The sequence below is a fragment of the Hyperoodon ampullatus genome (genome assembly GCF_949752795.1).
Source record: "Hyperoodon ampullatus genome assembly, chromosome: 9".
Classification (NCBI taxonomy): Eukaryota; Metazoa; Chordata; class Mammalia; order Artiodactyla; family Ziphiidae; genus Hyperoodon; species Hyperoodon ampullatus.
In genome coordinates, this window is record NC_136922.1 from 97,762,931 (window position 1) to 97,786,746 (window position 23,816).

Sequence of the window (23,816 nt, forward strand, 5' to 3'; positions counted from 1 at the left end):
AACTGATTCCAAGCTGAAGTGAGAAATCTACAGGATGGGTATGGATAATTTGTTAAGCCAGCAGGAAGAAAGTACTTAAAATTATGAATTAATAACTCTATAATGGAGATAACTTGGACACACCATCTTAACCAAGTAATCCACATTAGCATCACCTATATTGAGAGTAATTAACAGTATCTCTATTCATGAGAGGCTTTAAGATTAAGAAGGATATATTTTTTGCTACCAAAAATTTATAGTCTGAACTTAAAACATGGACAATCAATGGAAAACCCCAATTGAGAGACATTATACAAAACAAGAACTAATCCCCGTCAAAAATATCAGTGTTAAGGAAAGAAAGACTGAATAACTATTTCAGAGTAGAGGAGGTAAAATATTTTATTATTTTATTGGATTTCAATCTTGGACCAGAGGGGCTGAAAATGCTATACCTAGAATAGTGAATCATGTTAATATCTCCTGATTTTGGTAATTATACTGAAAATAAAGTAGGGAATATCCTTGTTCTTGGAAATAATAAACAGTTTAGGGATAAGTTGGCCTTATGGTTGCACTTAACTCTTATGTGGTCCAGAGAAAATTAACAAAATATATACAGAGAAAAAGAAATGATAAAGCAAACATGAAAAAAATTGGTAAAGTGTATATACTAGTATTGTTTATAATTCCTGATACTTATCTGAAATTTTGAATTACTTTAGAATAAGAAGTAAGAAAAACAAAAAGGCAGAGAAATATTGAAGAAAAAACTCAGTGAAGTAGGGACAAGCATAGAAGCCTACTTCGAATTCACTTCAGATAAATAACTCCAGTTTTCATTGTTATCCAGCTCTGACCTTTCTGCCACACTTCAGTCCTTTACAGACTGTCATTAAGAATGGAGAGGGGGCTTCCCTGGTGGCGCAGTGGTTGAGAATGTGTCTGCCAATGCAGGGGACACGGGTTTGAGCCCTGGTCTGGGAAGATCCCACACTCCGCGGCGCAACTAAGCCTGTGTGCCACAACTACTGAGCCTGCACGGTAGAGCCCGCAAGCCACAACTACTAAAGCCTGTGCACCTAGAGCTCATGCTCTGCAACAAGAGAAGCCACCACAATGAGAAGCCCGTGCACCGCAATGATGAGTAGCCCCCGCTCACTGCAACTAGAGAAAAGCCCACACGCAGCAACGAAGACCCAACGCAGCCATAAATAAATAAATAAATAAATTTATATTTAAAAAAAAAAAGAATGGAGGGGAACCAATCATGGGTCACAGAATTCATCCTGGTGGGATTCCAGCTCAGTGAAGACATGGAATTGTTCCTCTTCGTTATCTTCTTCCTATTTTATATCTTCAACCTGCTGGCAAATGGCATGATCTTGGGACTCATTTCCCTAGACCCCAGACTGCACTCCCCCATGTACTACTTCCTTTCTCATCTGGCCATCACTGACGTATCCTATGCTTCCAGCAATTTACCCAATATGCTGGAAAACCTAGTGAAACACAAAAAAACTATCTCTTATTTCTCATGCACTATGCAGATGGTTTTCTATCTGGCTTTTGCTTCCGTGGAGCACCTGACTTTGGTGGTGATGTCCAATGACAGGTATGTGGCGATCTGCCATTCCCTGCAATACACTGTCATCATGAACTGGAGAGTGTGCACGGTCCTGGCCATCATTTGCTGGGCACGTGGATTTCCCCTGGCCCTAGTACAAGAAAGTCTCTTTCTAAGGCTGCCCTTCTGTGGGCCCCAGAAGGTGAACCACTTCTCCTGTGAAGTCTGATCTGTCCTCAAAGTGACCTGAGGTGAAACCTGGATCAATGAAATTTTCCTCTTTGCTGATGGTGCGTTTATCTTAACTGCGCTCCTTAGCTCTGATGCTGGTCTCCTACGTGCGCATCCTCTGGGCTATCCTGAAGATCCAGTCAAATGAGGGCCGCAAGAAAGCCTCTTCCACCTGCTCCTCCCACCTCTGTGTGGTTGGGTTCTACTTTGGCATTGCCATGATGGTTTATATGGTCCCTGGCAATAGTCAACGAGAGGAGCAGCTGAAGATCCTTTTCCTGTTTTACACTGTCTTCAACCCATTACTGAACACCCTTGTCTACAGTGTAAGGGATGCTCAAGTGAAGGCTGCTTTCCACAGAGTATTGCAGAAAAGTAGAACAATATGACACAAGGCACAATTATGGTTTAGTGAATTTTTCCCCTAGAACTCAAGAAAATTTTCCAACAAAATACATGACTTAAGGATGAGAATTATCCAAGAGCAACATCACAAAGATGGGAGAATAGGAATCCCCAAGCCCCCCCTTCCTCCATGAAGATGATATAATATAGATCAAATTGCCTTTCTGAGAACACCAGAAACCACATAGGAGTTTGCAGCACCCCAGACTAACAGAAAGCCAAGAAGAGATAGAGTGAAGCTTTTAGGCAAATTTATGGCATTTTATTGCCATATCCACCTCACCTCCCTGACCCACTGTGTTAGGATCTGGAGAAAATTCCCAACTCCCAGCTCTTTCTCAAGAGGGAAAGAGAAGGGTAGACCGTGCCTACTACATTCTAGCTTTTCAGGTGGTGGTGGAGCCTGCGAGCTTGTTTTCCGTCATGCCTGACTCAGAGCCCTGATGGGAATGGCAGTGGCAGTTTGGACTCCATGTTTCGACCACTGAGAAACATAGCAAGCACCCAAGTTTTTACAGTAATACAGAGATGTTTGAATTTTTACAATTCTAATAGATGTGCAGTGGTATCTCATTCTTGTTTTAATAGAAAATTCCCTGATGACATGTGATGTTGAGTGTGTTTGCAAGTGCTTCCTTGCCACCTGTATCTTTTTTGGTGAGGTATCTCTACATTTTTGCCCAGTTTTATGTAATAAACTTTATTTTTTAGAGTAATTTTAGGTTCACAGCTAAATTAAGTGGAAAGTACAGAGATAACCAATATACCCCCTGCCTCCACACATACAAACCTCCCCCCATTATCACCATCTCCCCACAGAGTGGCACCTTCATTATCATTCATCCACTTGCATTGACACATCATCATCACCCGAAGTCTACACCTTACATAAGTTTTCACTCATGGTGTTGTATATTCTCTATGTTTGCACGAGTGTATAATTATGTGCATCCACCATTATACTATCATACAGAGTAGTTTCACTGCCCTAAAAAATCACCTCTTCTTCCTCCCTCATTACTAGTCCCTGGCAACCACTGATCTCTTAATTGCCTCCATAGTTTTGGTTTTTCAGAATGTCATATAGTTAGAATTACAAAGTATGTAGTTTTTTCACATTGACTCCCTTCACTCAGTCCTATGGATTTAAGTTTCTCCTATGTCTTTTTTTATACGCTTGATAGTTCATTTCTTTTTAGTGCAAAATAAGATTCTGTCGTCTTGATGCACCACAGTTTATCCATTTACCAACTGATGGACTACTTGAGTGCTTTCAAATTTAGGCAATTATGAATTTAACTGCTTTAAACATCTCTGTACAGGTTTTCATGTAGACATACGTTTTCAGATCCTTTGGATAAATACCTAATAGTGCTATTGGTAGATCATAGATTAGAGTATGTTTATTTTTTTAAGAAGTTGTCAAACTGCCTTTCAAGGTGGCTGTACCATTTTGCAATGAATGAAACTGACTTCCCCCCAGCAATATATGAAAGTTCCTGTTGATTCACATCCAAATCAGTGTGTGGTGTTGTAAATATTCTGAATTTAGCCATTCTACTAGGCATATAGTGATATTTCATTGTTGTTTTAATTTGCATTTCCCTGATGACAAAGATATGTGGCATCTTTTCATATGCTTATTTGCCATCTGTCTATCTTCTTTGAATAGATGTCTGTTAGGGTTTTGACTTTAAGTGTTCCTTGTATATTTTGGAATCAAGTCATTTTTCCTATATGAGGAAAGATTGTCTCCGGTATGTGTATTGACTTTTTATATTCTTACCAGTGCTTTTCACAGAGCAACAGTTTTAAAATTTAATTAAATACAATTTATCAACTTCATTTTTAGAGTTGTTGATTTTCAGTTCAGGGTTTTCATTTTGTATTTTAGAGGGAGGAAGGGTGGATACTTGTTCTAAATCTCTTGTGGTTCACCCTGAGGCAAGACTTAACAGTGAATATGGAAAGCAGTAATCATATGAGTAAGGCTTACAGATAACTCTCCTACTCTAAAGCACAGGAGCTCGGTAGACTGACTGATGCTTTTACATCCCTTATTAACTTACACGAAATTAGTAGTTGAATCTACAGCTTGGAACAGAGAAAGGGTGAATAAATGGTCAATTAAAGGAAATTTCTGAGAGCCTGAATTTGCCTATATTTACTGGGAAATAAGTCCAAATGAGAAATAACAGATAAGGACTGTATCCCAAGGATCCAGTAAGAGAAAAAAAAGAACCAAACAAAATTAAGTGTTTATTGCCAGTAGGTGCACTGCAAGAAACACTAAACAAAATATTTTTCCCATCTGAAAGAAACGCTCCCTGATGGTAATGGGTATAATTATTTTCTCTGAGATTTAAGAATACTTTCTCTTTGGTTTTCAGAAGTGCGACTGTAATATCCCCAAGTGATGTTTTGGTTACACTTATCCTGCCTCTGATTTGCTGAGCTCTCTGCATTCATGAGATCATAACTTTTATCATGCTGGGAAATACTCCAGAATAATTCCCTCAAAATTTGCATTTGTGCCATTTTATTTTTTAAATTTTAATTTTAGTTTTATTGAAATATAATTGACATACAGCTCTGTGATATAGAGCATAATGATTTGACTTACATACAAAGTGAATTTTTTTATCACAATAAGTTTAGTAAACATCCATCATCTCATAGAGATAAAAAATCAAAGAAATAGAAAAAAAATTTTCCTTGTGATGGGAACTCTTAGAATTTACTCTCTAAACAACTTTCATATATAATGTAAAGCAGTGTTAATGATATTTATTATATTGTACATTACATCCTTAGTACTTATTTATCCTAGAACCGGGAGTTTGTAACTTTTGACTGCCTTCACCCAATTCCCCCAGTCCCCACCAGCCCATATACGGTAACATCAAACCTGATCTCTTTTTCTATGAGTTTGGTTGGTTGGTTGTTTTTGAAGTATAATTGACCTATGACACTATGTTAGTTCCTGCTACACAACATAGAGATTTGATATTTCTATACATTTCAAAATGTTCACCAGCATAAGTCTAGTTATAATTTATCACTATACAAATATATTGTTATTGAGTATATTCCCCACACTGTACATTTCATATCATGACCCATTTATTTTGCAACTGGAAGTTTGTACCTCTTAATCCCCTCCATCACTTATTTCTTTCCTCTTCCCTCCCTCCTTCCCCTCTGGCAACCACCTGTTTTTTCTATGTATCTATATCTCTGTTTCTGTTTTATGTTTATTCATTTGTTTTGTTTTAAAAATTCCACATATAAATGAAAACATGCAATATTTGTCCTTCTCTCTCTGACTTCTTTCACTTAGCATAACAGCTCTAGTTCCATCCATGTTGTCAAAAATGGCAAGGTTTCATTCTTTCTTATGGCTGAGTAATATCCATTGTGTATATATACTATATCGCCTCTATCCATTCATCTATTGATAGGCACTCAGGTTTCTTCCGTATCTTGGCTATTGTAAATAATGATGCTATGAACATTGGTGTGCATGTGTCTTTTCAAATCAGTGTTTTTGTTTTCTTTGGATAAACATCCAGAGGTGGAATTGCTGGATCATTTGGTAGTTCTATTTTTTTTTAACATCTTTATTGGAGTATAATTGCTTTACAATGGTGTGTTAGTTTCTGCTTTATAACAAAGTGAGTCAGCTATACATATACGTATATCCCCATATCTCCTCCCTCTTGCGTCTCCCTCCCACCCTCCCTATCCCACCCCTCTAGGTGGTCACAAAGCACTGAGCTAATCTCCCTGTGCTATGTGGCTGCTTCCCACTAGCTATCTATTTTACATTTGGTAGTATATATAAGTCCATGCCACTCTCTCACTTCATCCCAGCTTACCCTCCCCCCACCCATGTCCTCAAATCCATTCACTATGTCTGCGTCTTTATTCCTGTCCTGCCCCTAGGTTCTTCAGAACTTTTTTTTTTTTAGATTCCATGTATGTGTGTTAGCATACGGTATTTGTCTTTCTCTTTCTGACTTACTTCACTCTGTATGACAGTCTCTAGGTCCATCCACCTCACTATAAATAACTCAATTTCGTTTCTTTTTATGGCTGAGTAATATTCCATTGTATATATGTGCCACATCTTATTTATCCATTCATCTGTCGATGGTCACTTAGGTTGCTTCCATGTCCTAGCTATTGTAAATAGAGCTGCAATGAACATTGTAGTACATGACTCTTTTTGAATTATGGGTTTCTCAGGGTATATGCCCAGTAATGGGATTGCTGGGTCGGGTTGTATGGTAGTTCTATTTTTAGTTTTTTAAGGAACTTCCATACTGTTATCCATAGTGGCTGTATCAATTTACATTCCCACCAACAGTGCAAGAGGGTTCCCTTTTCTCCACACCCTCTCCAGTGTTTATTGTTTGTAGATTTTTTGATGATGGCATTCTGACTGGTGTGAGATGATACCTCATTGTAGTTTTGATTTACATTTCTCTAATGATTAGTGATGTTGAGCATCCTTTAATGTGTTTGTTGGCAATCTGTATATCTTCTTTGGAGAAATGTCTATTTAGGTCTCCTGCCCATTTTTGGATTGGGTTGTTTGTTTTTTTGATATTGAGCTGCATGAGCTGCTTGTAAATTTTGGAGATTAATCCTTTGTCAGCTGCTTCATTTGCAAATATTTTCTCCCATTCTGAGGGTTGTCTTTTCATCTTGTTTATGGTTGGTAGTTCTATTTTCAATTTTTTGAGAAGTCTCCCCATTGTTTTCCAGAGTGGATATACAAATTTACATTCCCACCAACAGTGCACAAGGGTTCCCTTTTCTCCACATCCTCACCAACACTTGTTATTTCTTGTCATTTTGATAATAGCTGTGCTAACAGGTTTGAGATGATATATCATTGTGGTTTTGATTTACATTTCTCTGATGATTAGTGATGTTGACCACCTTTTCATGTGCCTGTTGGCTATCTGTAGGTCTTCTTTGGAAAAAAGTCTATTCAGATCCTCTGCCTATTTTTTAATCAGGTTGTGTGGTTTTTTGATGTTCAGTTGTATGAGTTTTTTGTATATTTTGAATATTAACCCATCATTGGATATATCATTTGAAAAATATTTTCTCCCATTTAGTACGTGGCCTTTTCATTTTGTTGATAGTTTCCTTCACTGTGCAAATGATTTTTAGTTTGGTGCATTCCCATTTGTTTATTTTTGCCTTTGCTTCCCTTGACAGAGGGGACACATCCAAAAATATCACTAAGACCATTGTCAAAGAGAGTACTGTGTATGTTTTCTTCTAGAAGTTTTTTTTTTAACTGAAATATAGTTGATTTATAATGCAGTATTAATTTCAGGTGTAGAACTTAGTGACTGAATATTTTTACAGATTCCATTAAAAGTTATTACAAGAAAATGGGTCTAATTACCTGTGCTATGCAATATATCCTTGTTGCCTATCTATTTTATATATAGTAGTTTGTATCTGTTAATCCCATATTCATAATTGGCCCCCTTCCTCTTTCCTCTCCTCCTTGATAACCACTAGTTTGTGTTCTATATCAGTGAGTCTTTTTTTGTTATGCACATACAGTCATTTGTATTGTTTTTTAGATTCCATGTAAGTGATACCATACGGTATTTGTCTTTCTCTGTCTAACTTATTTAACTAAGCACAATAGCCTCTAGGTCTATTCATGACACTGCAAATGGCAGAATTTCATTCTTTTTTTATGGCTGAGTAATATTCCATTGTGTGTGTGTGTGTGTGTGTGTGTGTGTGTGTATGTATATACCATAACTTCTCTTCATTTGTCTGTCATTGGGCACTTGTGTTGCTTCTATATTTTGGCTATTGTAAACAATGCTGCTATTGGGGTACATGTTTCTTTTTGAATTAGTGTTTTCATTTTTCCCAGATATATACCCAGCATTGGAAATGCTGGATTACATGGTAGCTCTGTTTTTAGTTTTCTGAGGAAACTCCATACAGTTTTCTATAGTGGCTGTACCAATTTACATTCCCACCAACAGTGTACAAATATTCCCTTTTCTCCACATCCTCTCCATCATTTGTTATTTGTAGACGTTTTGATAATGGCCATTCTGACTGGTGTGAGGAAGTACCTCATTTTGGTTTTAATTTGCATTTCTCTAATAATTAGCAATGCTGAGCATCTTTTCATGAGCCTGTTAGCCATCTGTATGTCTTCTTTGAAAAAAATATCTATTCAAGCCTTCTCCCCATTTCTTGATTGGGTTGTTGGTTTGGTTTTTTGTTTTTTGTTTTTTTGTTTCCGGTACGCAGGCCTCTCACTGTTGTGGCCTCTCCCATCGTGGAGCACAGGCTCTGGATGCACAGGCTCAGCGGCCATGGCTCACGGGCCCAGCCGCTCCACAGCATGCGGGATCTTCCCGGACCGGGGCACGAACCCGTGTCCCCTGCATCGGCAGGTGGACTCTCAACCACTGCGCCACCAGGGAAGCCCACAACCATTGATCTTTTAAATATCTCCATAGTTTTATATTTTCCAGAATGTCATATAGTTGAAATCATATAATATGTAACATTTTCAGATTGGCTTCTTTTACATAGCAATATTCATTTAAGTTTTCTCCACATTTTTTGTGGCAGATAGACCATTTCTTTTTATCACTGAATAATATTTTCATTGTATGGATGTTTGTTTAACTGTTCACCTGTTGAAGGACATCACTGTTACTTGCAAGTTTTGATAATTATGAATAATGTTGCTATAAGCATTTGTTTGCAGGATTTTGTGTGGACATAAGTTTTCACTGCCTCTGAGTGAATACCAAGTAGTGCGATTTGTAGATTGTATAGTAAGAGTGTGTTTAGTGTTTTAAGAAGCTATCAAACTGCCTTCCAAAGTGACTGTACCATGTTGCAATGAATGAAAAAGAATTCCTTCAGCAATGAAGGAAAGTTCCTTTTGGTCCACATCCTAATCAGTGTTTGACGTTGCCTGTGTTTGGATTTTAGCCATTCTACTAAGTGTATACTGATATCTCATTGTTATTTTAATTTGCATTTTCCTGATGATATAGATGTGGAGCATCTTTTCATATGCTTACTTACCACCAGAATATCTTCTTCTTCTTTTTTTTTTAATATTTCAGTAAATCTTGGATCTTGCTTTTGTGTGTGTGTGTGTGTGTTTTTTTACGTCTTTATTGGAGTATAATTGCTTTACAATGGTGTGTTAGTTTCTGCTTTATAACAAAGTGAGTCAGCTATACATATACATATGTTCCCATATCTCTTCCCTCTTGAGTCTCCCTCCCTCCCACCCTCCCTATCCCACCCCTCTAGGTGGTCACAAAGCACCGAGCTGATCTCCCTGTGCTATGCGGCTGCTTCCCACTAGCTATCTATTTTACGTTTGGTAGTGTTGAATATCTTCTTTGAAGAGCTGTCTGTCAGGGTTTTTGGCCCATTTTTAAATTGAGTTATTCATTTTCTTACTGTGTGTGTGTGGGTTTTTTATTTAACATCTTTATTGGAGTATAATTGCTTTACAATGTTGTGTTAGTTTCTGCTGTATAGCAAAGTAAATCAGCTATACGTATACATATATCCCCATATCCCCTCTCTGTTGTGTCTCCCTCCCACATTCTCTATCCCACCCCTCTAGGTGGTCACAAAGCACCGAGCTAATCTCCCTGTGCTATGCAGCTGCTTTCCACTAGCTATCTATTTCACATTTGGTAGTGTATATATGTCCGTGTCACTTTCTCACTTAGGCCCAGCTTACCCTTCCCCCTCCCCATGTCCTCAAGTCCATTCTCTACGTCTGCATCTTTATTCCTGTCCTGCCCCTAGGTTCTTCAGAACCTTTTTTTTTTTTTTAAGATTCCATATATATGTGTTAGCATACAGTATTTGTTTTTCTCTTTCTGACTTACTACACTCTGTATGATATGACAGACTCTAGGTCCATCCACCTCACTATTTGAAATATATTTGAGTAACTCAATTTCGTTTCTTTTTATGGCTGAGTAATATTCCATTGTATATATGTGCCACATGTTCTTTATTCATTCATCTGTCGACGGACACGTAGGTTGCTTCCATGTCCTCCTGGCTATTGTAAATAGAGCTGCAATGAACATTGTGATAAATGACTGGTTTTGAATTATGGTTTTCTCAAGGCATATGCCCAGGAGTGGGATTGCTGGGTTGTATGGTAGTTCTATTTTTAGTTTTTTAAGGAACCTCCATACTGTTCTCCATAGTGACTGTATCAATTTACATTCCGACCAACAGTGCAGGAGGGTTCCCTTTTCTCCACACCCTCTCCAGCATTTATTGTTTGTAGATTTTTTGATGATGGCCATTCTCACCAGTGTGAGGTGACACCTCATTGTAGTTTTGATTTTCATTTCTCTAATGATTAGTGATGTTGAGCATCCTTTCATGTGTTTGTTGGCAGTCTGTATGTCTTCTTTGGAGAAATGCCTATTTAGGTCTTCTGCCTATTTTTGGATTGGGTTTTTTGTTTTTGTGATATTGAGCTGCATGAGCTGCTTGTAAATTTTGGAGATTAATCCTTTGTCAGTTGCTTCATTTGTAAATATACCCTCCCATTCTGAGAGTTGTCTTTTCATCTTGTTTATGTTTTCCTTTGCTGTGCAAAAGCTTTTAAGTTTCATTAGGTCCCATTTGTTTGTTTTTGTTTTTATTTCCATTTCTCTAGGAGGTGGGTCAAAAAGGATCTTTCTCTGATTTATGTCATAGAGTGTTCTGCCTATGTTTTCCTCTAAGGGTTTTATAGTATCTGGCCTTACATTTAGGTCTTTAATCCATTTTGAGTTTATTTTTGTGTATGGTGTTAGGGAGTGTTCTAATTTCATTCTTTTACATGTAGCTGTCCAGTTTTCCCAGCACCACTTATTGAAGAGGCTATCTTTTCTCCATTGTATATTCTTGCCTCCTTTATCAAAAATAAGGTGACCGTATGTACGTGGGTTTATCTCTGGGCTTTCTATCCTGTTCCATTGATCTATATTTCTGTTTTTGTGCCAGTACCATACTGTCTTGATTACTGTAGTTTTGTAGTATAGTCTGAAGTCTGGGAGCCTGATTTCTCCAGCTCTGTTTTTCTTTCTCAAGATTGCTCTGGCTATTTTCAGGGTCCTTTGTGTTTCCATACAAATTGTGAAATTTTTTGTTCTAGTTCTGTGAAAAATGCTATTGGTACTTTGATAGGGATTGCATTGAATCTGTAGGTTGCTTTGGTTAGTATAGTCTTACTGTGTTTTAAGAGTTATTTGTATATTTTGGAATCAAGTCATTTCTCCAATATGTGCAAAGATTTTCTTCAGTCTTTGGCTTGACTTTCCATAGTTTTAACAGTGTCTTTCACAGAGCAAAATAGTTTTTTTTTTTTTTAATTTTAATGAAGTGCAAGTTTGAATGATGAAGAGTTTTTCCTTTTTTAGTTCGTTTACATTTTTTCTTGTTCAAAGACATGATTGATGACTTTCAAGTTCTTTATATGCTCAGATAAAAGCCAGGAATCACCAATTTCTCTTTCAATTTTTTAGAGTGCCCACGGTAGTTAGAAGTGGACTTCTTTTCATAACTGAAAATAAAGCATTATCATTCCTATGTTACGTTCTTATTCCTACTGAAACATATACAGATTTAGAGGCTTAGGACAACGAAAATGTATTATCCTATATTTCTAGAAGTCTTGTGTCTGAAATGGGTCTGCTGGTTTTTCTTCTTTCTAGAGGCTCCAGTGAATGATTTGTTTCTTTATTTTCTACATTTTACAGACTCTGCCTACATTCTTTGATTCCATTTTCAAAGTCAACTTCATGTTCCCTCCTCTCTGACCTCCTGCCCCCCTCTTACAAAGACTTTTGTAATTATAGTGGGCCCTTGTGGGTAATCCCGGATAATCTCTGCATTTTGAGATCTTTAACTAAATTACATCGGCAAAGTTTCTTTTATCATGTAAACTCACATACTCAGAGCTTCCTGGAACTAGGATGTCATCATCTTGGGGGCCGGACATTATTCTGTGTAACAGATTCCCCAAAAGACGCAGCTATTGTTAGTAAAGATGTTAACTCTCAAAACTTTAATAGTGAATTATAAAAGAATATGTTATCTCATTTGGTTCTCATTACTAAATAATGTCAACAAGATAATATGCTAATGTGTCACAGTAATTCTACAAATCTGCTTTGTCTATCTCAACTGCCAGGTCACCTGATTTACCTGCTCTGCTTTCTACTTGTAAAGCATATTTGAAAGAACTAATCTGTGTTTCTTGAATATTCATGTTTATACCTTATATGGACGTAAATGTGCTAGGAAAAATGAAAGTAATGTCGACACCTTCTTATACGACCTGCCCAGTGCAGCAGCACTTGAGAAACCATTCTACAACTACTAGATAGTAAAAAACATTTTGAAGAAATGTTTGAGAGTAAATTTATATAAGCTTACAACAAGAAACAGAAAGAGAATTTATTCTCTTCCGAGGTTATGAGTCATACCCAGGGAAATATGTGTAGGAATTCTGGAGGCTTATGAGGTTGGTGAGAGTTGGTAAGGATTGAGGAGAACAGGTGAAGCTTTTCTGAGAGGTCATTTTAAGAGCTTTTGAAAATGAGCGTACGTTCAGTAGTTAGAGCAGAGGATTTGTTATCTGCATATGTAATTCATTCTTGGCACTGGCAGTTGATAGAGTGGACAATATATTTATTTCTCTAATTTCATAATGCACACCTATAACGTGGCAACAACATATTAATCAATTCACAAGATTAAATAAAATACCATGTATGGTGTATATACCTGAGGTTCTGAAACACAGTAAGTACTAATCAACACGTGTCATTATGATAATCTCACCGCTTTGCATCCCAATCTCATTCTTCAGTAGATGAAAATACGCATCTACTTGAGGGGAATTATTCCCCTTAGAAGTGGCAACACAGGCTCTATAGGCACCTGTTTATTGGATATTAGGGAGATACAGATCTTAATAAACCACCAGGGGGGTAAGAAGTTTGAATTAGCAAAGCTATTATATGGCCAAGTGTTATGTCCTCTAAATTGTGATATTTGCCTCAGGTTATATAGCCTTTGAGGTGTTTGAAAATATATTTACATTCTATGATAACATATCTGCTCCTGACTTTCCCCAATATATTTCCTGCACAAACAATCAAACACAAGTAGTCTTTGTTTTCCTCCAGGGAGAATGTTCATCAAAACTTTTTTCCCTCAGGAAAGATGTTTATAGGTGTAATGACTAATGGGGCCTCCTTGGAAAATCTAAGTTCTCAAGAGAGTTATGAGAATTGTTTGTATTGAACCAATTATAAAATGCAACCTTTGGCAGATGCAAACTATTACATTTAGAATGAAGAAAGAGTAAGGTCCTACTGTATAGCACAGGGAACTATATCCAATCTCCTAGGATAAACCATAATGGAAAATAATATTTTTAAAAAAGAAGGTATATATGTGTATAACTGAGTCACTTTGTTGTACAGCAGAGACTGGCACAACACTGTAAATCAACTATGCTTCAATTTTTTAAAAAAAGAAAAAAACCCAAACTTTGCTCCCAAAAGTGGAGAGAATAACAGCTTTATTATTCTCCATCATCATCAGAAAGTGAAGTAAACATTTTCAACTCTGGGATTTCTCACTATGGAGACTACTATAAAGAGGAATAGTCTACTTTCTGTGGGATTGTCTGTAGGTTAAGGTTGAATCTTAAGGTAACAGCCAGAACTAACACCATCATATGTAGATGAGATTTATTTGCACTGGTAGGTGGTTTGGGATAAGGATTATTGCAGTAGAATGAGGAGGCAGCAGAATTCACCTGGGCTATGGTGAGAGAAAAATTATATCATGGATGTCTGTTTCTCTGAGCCAGAGTTTGTATTTAGTGCAGCTGAACTCGTAAATGAAGACGTTCTCGTGGGGAGCTCTTCCTAGCTTAGCTGTGAGCACAGGAATTCTGAATCTATTTCCCATCGTTCCCCACATCATCTCCAACAATGTGACTAAGAATGGAGTCCAGAACTGGCACTAATGGAAAGGAGACAAAGAAAACGAGAGCCTCCTTGTCGAGGCTGTGGCCTCTGCATGTGGCTTTCTGAACTCAGCCACAGAGATGAAAGGACTTCACACACCTAGACGAAAGTATTGATGTGCAGAGTTGTTAAATAACTTATCCCAAAATCACTTAATGGAAAGATAAGGATAATTGTATGTAATTATGGATACTTCCACAAGTAAAATTTTCATAACATTTGCTACTAATCTTGGTAGCACTGAGTAACTAGCAATCAGCCTAAAAACAATAGTCCTAGTGATAGTGTCTATGAGCAATATTTTATTGCCTTTCATGAAACAATGAAATAGTTAAGTGTGACTTGTAGTTATTTCCGAGGTATATTCTCTCACTTTATTCATGAGTGTTGGTATATATCATACTCTGATAGCATCCATCTTTTAAGAAAATGTTTTTCTGGTTCCATAATAGGATAGGATGAAAGCCAGTGCTTCTGGATTTTCTAAATCGACCATTGAGGTGGAGATATATAGTAAAATTCTTTAGTGCAAGAAACATTTTTCAGAGTTTCCTGTGTTGTATGTTCAGTGGAAACCACTGCCCAGGTGAGGAAGTGATCTTACTGTTTTTTATTTCCATGAGTTGATGCACTTAAATTGCATCAGTTAACAAATTGCACTGTCATTCAGCCATCAGTGCTTTTATGTTTTCTTCTCTCTCCCATTGCTGTAACGGTATCAGTGTTCTGTGATATCTTAACTTTTATTTTTAGCTTTAATTTCAATTTGAATTTAAAAAGTAATATTAATATAATGTTAATAAAAATGAGGAATAGGGCTTCCCTCGTGGTGCAGTGGTTGAGAGTCTGCCTGCCGATGCAGGGGACACGAGTTCGTGCCCCGGTCTGGGAAGATCCCACATGTCACGGAGCGGCTGGGCCCGTGAGCCATGGCCGCTGAGCCTGCGCGTCCGGAGCCTACGCGCCTGCGCGTCCGGAGCCTGTGCTCCGCAACGGGAGAGGCCACAACAGTGAGAGGCCCGCGTACCGCAAAAAAAAAAAAAAAAAAAAAAAAAAAAAAAAAAAGAGGAATAAATGATTAATAATTCAAAGTAGAAAATAACCACAATTGAAAGAAAAATGGGAAGTAAGATGGTGATGTATGACGCAAATGTTCCTCATCAGTAGAAATAGGTCATCTTTATTTAAATTAACAAATTTTCAGTTTAGAGATTAAATATATTTTAATTATTGCTGATTGCTTTCAATAGTATCTCAAAACATTATATATTCCTGTTGTTTCTTACTCAGTTCTAAGCTCTAGAAAATTAGTTTTGTAGCTAAATTTAGTATCACATACTTAATACACTGTTACATGGAATCCTCCATCACTTGATTGTATGTATGGAAAATAAAATGTTGAGGACTTCATGTGAGCTTTTGCTCATAAAAGGACACCACCCCATCTTAACTGATGCTTCTCTCAGTTTCTTAGTTTAAAACCTTCAAAGCTCTGCCATACATTGAAACTGAGATTTCAAACGTACTTAAACAGTTCTTCCTCTTTTAATTAATAGAACTCCCTCTTTAGATTTCTCCAAATTGTAAATACAAAGCAGTTATTACCTATAAGATGCATTTAAGTGTTATATAATTTTTCTGTAGGTTTCCAGTACTCCCATATTACAGACTGATTCCAGTTTACCCTTAGAAAACAATATATTCAAACTGATTAGTTGAATTATTATAGTTTTTCAAATAAAATTATTGTCATATTATTAACACCTAATGGTAAAAACTTTCTTTAAAGCAAAAATCACAACTTTGCAAAACAGGATTTACATATCAGCCTTCAGTGTATGTGTTCTTCATTGAATCGACCCTCATTCATTTAAGAAAAACTGAGTGTCTTTTACATCATAGTGAACTATGGTGACCACTCAAAAAGACAAAATGATGTATATGATAATACATATTCCCAGGATATATTTTATATGGTAAATACAACATGTGAATTCAACTGAGTGGCTTTTTTTTTTATCACACTTCTCACTATTTCATCTTTGACTATGTCCTAAAAAATAACCAGACATTTATAGTGATAATGTAATTATTTTTACAGATATCTTTGACCAATATTGCACATTTAATAGCAGTTCATAGCAACTCCTCATTCATAAAGAGCTAGTGCACAGAGCAGCCTTGAATCCACCAGTGCAGAAAGGACCATGTCATCTTTACCCAGACTTTTACCTGAGCCTACCAAAAAGGATGAGCTGGCTGCCTGCCTTGTTCCTTATGGTAATTCTTTTTGTGTAAGCAAAGAGCTGTTTAACCAAGCAAGAAGTCAAGGCTCAGAACATCACAGGACTGTCCTGCACTTCAAGGCATCCCTTTGATCTTCTGTAAGTAAGACAGTTGTCATTCGTTGGATAGTGAGCATCTACGCATGTGTCCAAGATGGCTCTCACCATATTCTCCAATCGATAGATGCCTTTATTACATCCAGAAAAAAATACACAATCATTGCCAATACAGTTTCAGTACTCAGATCATACTACTTGCATGGGTCTTAGAAAACTAAGACAATCACATATCGGAAGAAGAATAATTTTAGTACAAGTGAATTTAACTCACAATGTACTATTTACAGGTATACATTTTATCATGATTTGCTTTATTGTACTTCGCACATACTGTGTTTTTACAAATTGAAAGTCTGTGGCAACACTCCATTGTCAGATGATGGTTAGAATTTTTTAGCAATAAAGTATTTTTAAATTAAGGTATATACATTTTTTAGACATAATGTTATTTTGCACTTTATAGTATAGTGTAAACGTAACTTTCATATGCACTGAGAAACCAAAAAAAGAATGTCTGACTCGCTTTATTGTGATATTTGCTTTATTGCATTGGTCTGGGACTGAACCCACAATATATCTGAGGTATGAACTGAACCCATAGTATACCCAAGGTATGCCTGTATTATCTATGTGGAAAATTTGCTGTGACTATGCAAAGTAAAATGACATCTACCATGGGTGTTTAAATGCTATGTTGCTATGCTAAATAACAGAACATGATAAATTTATTCTCTTCTGTGTAGCTGATAAGGTCCAGCTGAAAAGTCTTTTTTTAAATAGATCTTTATTGGAGTATAACTGCCTCACAGTACTCTGTTAGTCTCTGCCGTACACCAAAGTGAATCAGCCACACGCACACACATGTCCCCATATCCCCTCCCTCTTGAGCCTCCCTCCCACCCTCCCTCTCCCACCCGTCTAGGTATTCGCAAAGCACGGAGCCGATCTCCCTGTGCTATGCTGCTGCTTCCCCACTGGCTAAGAATAGTCTTCCTTTTGATGTCAGTTACATAAGGAAAAATTCTTAGATTAGACCCTAAAATTGAGAGGAAAATCACTACATTGGATAGAGTTTTAAAATAGTTTTATGTATGAGCAATGGTAAATGTTTCATAACAAACTTTCTAAAGGGGGAGGAGGGAGCCTTACTTACAGTTTCAAGCCATCAGTGTGTTGTGTGTGCACAGAGTGGGAAAGGCAAGAGAACAGTCAGTGCTTGTCAGCCACAAAAAATCAGTTCCATCAAATGTTGGAGCTACAGAGGTCACCAAATATCCCAGGAATTCCCCATATTTACTAGCTCTCTTTAAAATTAGAATGACTACATATGACTGTTTCTGGCCTAAAAAGTGAGCAAAAGTAACATCAGTCATTTCCAAGCTAAAGGAGTTAGGAGCAGATATGCATCTTCATCTGTTTCCCTACTGTGATCCATTATGTTCCACAAGGCACAGCTGCAAGATCAGAGCGGGCTGCCTTGCCCACAGCTGAAGTTGTTGGAGTGTAAAATACCTATTGCTATACAAGACACTGACGACTCAAGGAGTGTCTGTTGTGTTGTGGCAGCTGGGTACCATGTAGGAGGATTAAAATGCAGTGTATATGAAGGAGTTGCCTTCTGGAAAACGTCAAAAACCTAGAAAGTAAGATACGAAAATGGGATGTGTCTGGTGTGTGTCAGCCCTTTGGGATTTGAGGACAGTTAAATCAAGGCTCAAGGCAGAGGGCAGAATGAGACAAGGTCTCAAGGTTGGTGATTATGGGAGGATCAAGGTCTGCATATTGTTAGATTGTCCCCCGTGGGATCCTGCAGAAGCAGACACCACGATGGAGTTTGGCATGCGGGATATTTATCAGGGAGTGACATTGGAGAATGCAGGGGAGGTAGGAAACCTGCAGTGTCGGTGCAACAGAGGCTCATTCAACCCCACAGCCAACTGTGAAACACATTTTTCCCGCGTCGGCCCAGATGGTGGGGCCATTAAATCCCCACCACCATCAGCCATGGATTGTGAGCAGCACCAGAAGCACATGCACAGACTGTGATGGGATGAGGCATCTCTGCAGTCTAGGTAGCCCTGAGGGAGCTGATTGCTGGAGGCAACCTACTGGCACCCGGGGCAAAACAGTCCTCTCTTGAAGTCACGGCTCTCCTTCTCCACCACACAGGTTGAATTCAAGTTCAAGGAGTCTCTATTTTTCTTTTGTTGTTGTTGTTGTTTTCTTATTTACCACTTATCAAGTAATTGTAAGAAAACCCCCAAAGTAGCAGATTATTCCCCATTTGAGCCAGAGGTTTAAAGAAAATGCCTCTTAGGAGTCAGCATGATAGAAATGCCCTTCAGGTAGGGCAACTACCAGGGAAGGATGAATTAAGCTTTCCAAACTGCTGTCAGTCACATTTCCCACTGAGGGTTTCTTGCCCAGGTGAGGCTTTAGATTATCTAACTGCTTGGCTTGCTTTTACTTCTTTCTTAACAAGCAAATAAAGCATCCTTTGCCTCACCAGTTCCTCTCCTAGGAATATATCCTAAGCTTTTAATTTAAAGGATAGATAGATAGACACAATTTTTATATATACACACATATATCACACACATACACACACGCATGTACATTTTTTGCCCCATAACACATCATGGCGAATAAAATGGACATAGTTCATAACTTAATTGTCAAAAAATAAGATTCACTAAGTTACATTGTATGTATGAATGAAAAAAAACCGCTCCACTGTTAAATAAATGTCATAGAAGATTTTTCACATGAGAAAGTGTTCATAAATGTTATTGCCAAAGGAAAAACAAAGGATAGGTATTTGTTTCTTATCACTTTTTTAAATTTCTAATATATAGCTGGTAGATATATATGTATTACAAAGACTACATATTCACATATCAAAATAATTAAAACGCTTACCTTTACATCATAGATTTCTTAGTCATTTATATGACATTTTATTTTTCTGTTTCTAGAAAGTAGAAAATTGAATATCGTATCATCAGATATGACATGGATCTTCTTATTTTCACTATGACTCAGTCTTTTGAAACTGTGACCTGTGACCTAAAATCATGAGGTGTCAGCAAATTTTTCATACAGAAAGAAAAATAAGTAAAGGTACAAAGTGAATAACTAAAATAAAATTCTAGAATTGTAAGATTTTTTTTTTTTTTTTTTTTTTTCCGGTACGCGGGCCTCTCACTGTTGTGGCCTCTCCAGTTCCGGACGCACAGGCTCAGCAGCCATGGCTCACGGGCCCAGCCGCTCCGCGGCATGTGGGATCCTCTTGGACCGGGGCACGAACCCGCATCCCCTGCATTGGCAGGCGGACTCTCAACCACTGCGCCACCAGGGAAGCCCTAAAATTGTAAGATTTTTTAAGCTAAAAATAAATCACCAGTTCATGTAAATATTGTTAAAATACTGAAATAATTAGTTTCTCTATCAGGAAACAGAAAAGCTGAAGTAGAGGATCAAGAATAAAGTTACTGACTCTATTACCCCACAGTATTATTTTTACACTATGGTAAATACTTCGTTCTTCCTTTATAAATGTGGTTCTGAAATATTTGCTACATTAGGACTGAAAATAATTGAAACAGAACAGAAATTAGTCTGTGTTTCCTCTGAATTCTTTTGAATTAAATAACTTCAATTTTTATTAATTCTTTAGACGAATCTTTCTGTCATCCTTCTGTCCTTGGCAGACTATCTTTAATTGTGACATGGGTCACATCTTGATAGGATTTCCACTCAGTACAGAGATGGAAGTGTTCCTCTTCTGGAAGTTCTCTCTATTTTCTGCCTTCAGCCTGTTGGGGAATGGCTTGATCTCTGGACTCATCTGTCTGCATCCCAGGCTGCACACCCTAGTGTAATTCTTCCTCTCTTACCTGTCATCATTGACATGTCCTATGCTTCCAACAGTGTCCCTGAGATGTTGGTAAACTTAGCAGACCTGAATAGAGCCCTCTCCTTTGTTCCATGCATAATGCAGACATTTTTGTATTTGACTTTTGCTCACATGGAGTGCCTGACGTTCGTGGTGATGTTCTATGATAGGTTTGTGGCCATTTGTCGTCCCCTCCAGTACACTGTCATCATGAACTGGAGAGCGTGCACGGTCCTGACCATCACTTCCTGGACATGTGGATTGATTCTGGCTCTGGTACATGCAGTTCTCCTTCTAAGGTTGTCCTTCTGTGAGTCCTAGGAAGTGGACCATGTCTTCTATGAAATCCTACCTGTCCTCAAACTGGCCTGTGCTGACCCATGGATCAGTGAAGCTGTCATCTGTGCTGCCTGTGTATTTGTCTTAGGTCCCTTTGCTTGGTGCTGGTCTCCTATTCTAGCAACCTCTGGACCATCCTGAGGATCCAGTCAGGAGAGGGCTGAAGAAAAGCCTTCTTTCTTCACCTGCTCCTCCCACCGTGGTGTGGTTGGGCTTTCCTTTGGCACTGACATGGCACTGATATCGTCCCTGTACTCTAGTCAAAGAGGAAATAAGAGAAAAAGCTGTGATTGTTTCACAGTCTCTTCAGTCCAATGCTGAACCCCCTCATCTACAGCCTCAGGAATGCTAAGGTGAAGGGTGCTTCATGGAGGGAACGGCAGAAGAGGTCCATGTGAGGGGTGGATAGAACTTTTTGATAAGTAGAGCCTTCTTCCTTTGGGATGTGGTCAGAGGATGACTTCAAGGTCAGAAAAATTACCTAACAGCAAAATTTGATAAGAGAATCTGAATTGTCCAAGACACTACCTGAAAATAGGAAAAATTTTGATGTGTAAGTTTCATCTCTGGTGTTAAGCATTTTTGTTCAGAGATGAGACATCTGGATTATCAATATGCTTAAAGCCATAAAAATCTAAAGAGCACAGTTTTTTCAAGAAATGGATTAATAGCTTATTTTTTAAATTCTTGTTGTTTAATTATTGAAACAATGTCATTACACTAAGTAACCAATTCAATCATAAGCATTCACATCGCCTGGTAACAAGTGTTATTTTTCAAGGAAATGAACACCCAGAAGGAAAATTCCTGGCTACAGAATGTTGCTCAACATACAATCATTGCAGAACTAAATGTCTCTACAATACCAGTTATGAGTCAAGTGAAGACAGGACTGGGATTCACTGTTGGATAGTGAATAGTTTCTAAGTCCTCTGACAAGAGTTGAAAAATACTTAGTATTGACCAAAAAAAGATAACAATGTCTCATAATCCATTATAGAAATGTTTCCATCCCTCCTTTACTTCTGCTTTCATTTTTACCTCTCACCTACATTCTCTTTTAGTCTCCCATTTATGTTTTACAACATGCATAATTAAATGCAGATTTATTCTCTAATTACCTCACTTTCCTACTATTTTTATATCTCTTAACAAGGTTTCCCCTGAAGCTTCTGCCTTTTTATTTTCCAGACTAGCAGAGTATTTTCAGGCAATAATATTTCACCTTATTATGTCTCTCAACCATTAAAAAAATAAAAAAGTTAAATAGTAAACATATATATAGTGGAATATAGTAACATATTAGAGACTTGACTTCTTAATGGGCAAAGATAAACCACACTAATGATTATGCATGGAGTGGGACTTCCAGAAAATGTCATGCAAAATGACCACGACTTCTAAAACAGACTTTCCACTCCTGGATGAGATTTTCCCTCATGAAACCAAATTATTAAAACCCCTTTTTTTTCAGTAATCTTGTAACTACTATATTTTAATTAAAATTTTAAGTGCAGGGAAAAGATTTTCTAGAGTCACATTAAAAATAAATTAGTATGTGTCTTGACTATACCAGAATAACTGGTATTAGATTTATCCTCTCACCATATATAGCTATACAATCTCAACAACATATAGAAAACTACTTTTGTCAATTGTTGGAGAAATGGAGGAGATGCATATGAGGTGAATACATTGGCCCAAACTCTCCCAGGAAGGCATTTTCCTGGACTTTGTACAGGAATATGGAACCCAAGGAGGGATCAGTGGTCTTGGTGACCAGAGGATGCAGTGATTAGAGTTCAAGGCCACTAGATCAGTTAGTAATGGGGGGTCAACGTCCAATATGAGGAGAGCAATAGAGAGAGAATCCTAGAAATATTCATGTTAAAATGTCATTTGTTTCCTGAGTTAACTCCCTAGCTATGTGAAAATGGGCTAAGGAGAGACTTAGCAGAAAGCAGCAGCAGCAGCTTGAAGACTGAAAGAAAAAAAAACCTCACAAATTCCCGGGAAGATGTTAGAGTTCAGATCCAGCCAGAATGGGAAGAGATTGGTCAAAAGCAAACAGAACAAAACAAAATTTAGAAACTCAGATGGGGCTCTAGAAATTCCATGTCTTTGGAGAATTCCCATGTCCTGGGACTAGGGACTATGTTACTTACCATAACACAGCTTAAAACTGAGCCTTAAGAGAGGAGCAAGGTGATCTTCAAGTAGTCTAACTGCTCTCCAGAAAAAAAAAAAACTCAAAACTCTTGAGAGTTTCTATAGCATATTATCCATAACTTCAGCATTAAGAAAATCCCTAGGGCTTCCTTGGTGGCGCAGTTGTTGAGAGTCCGCCTGCCGATGCAGGGGACGTGGGTTCGTGCCCCGGTCTGGGAGGATCCCACATGCCGCGGAGCGGCTGGGCCTGTGGGCCATGGCCGCTGAGCCTGCGTGTCTGGAGCCTGTGCTCCGCAACGGGAGAGGCCACAGCAGTGAGAGGCCCGCGTACGGCAAAAAAAAAAAGAAAATCCCTAAACATGCAAAAAATGATAGATAAGAGATAATAAGTTACTAGGAAAAAACTCACAGATCATTCAGGTATTGGAGTTAATAGAAAAGGATATTAAAATATCTATAATTGATATAAAGGAAATAAAGGAGAGAATAGATGACAACATGTAGTATTTCGATTGAAAATAAGAATCTGATTTTAAAAGTCTAGTTACCATTCTAAATCTTTCCATAAAAGAAATCTGACAAATAACTCATTAGATATATTTTACAGAAGACAGGCTACAACTGATGTCAAGATTAGTGAAGTTAAAAACAGTTCAATATATATTGCCAAAACTAAAGAGAGAAAGAAATAAAGAACTCAAGAGGGCAAAATGAAGTTGTAAGAAAGAGTCAAAAGGTCTAACATACATGTAATTGGAGTCCCATAGGAAAAAAGAGGAAAAAATGGGACAGGTGAATTA

General features: G+C 37.7%; 1 pseudogene across 1 annotated transcript; it reads left to right on the plus strand.

Annotated features, from left to right (window-relative positions):
* The first annotated feature begins 1,235 nt into the window (after positions 1 to 1,235).
* LOC307058430 (olfactory receptor 2A5-like) lies at positions 1,236 to 21,245 on the plus strand (annotated as a pseudogene). The gene is made up of 2 exons: positions 1,236 to 1,442; positions 20,524 to 21,245. The product of its transcript is annotated as an olfactory receptor 2A5-like (transcript).
* Positions 21,246 to 23,816: the final 2,571 nt, after the last annotated feature.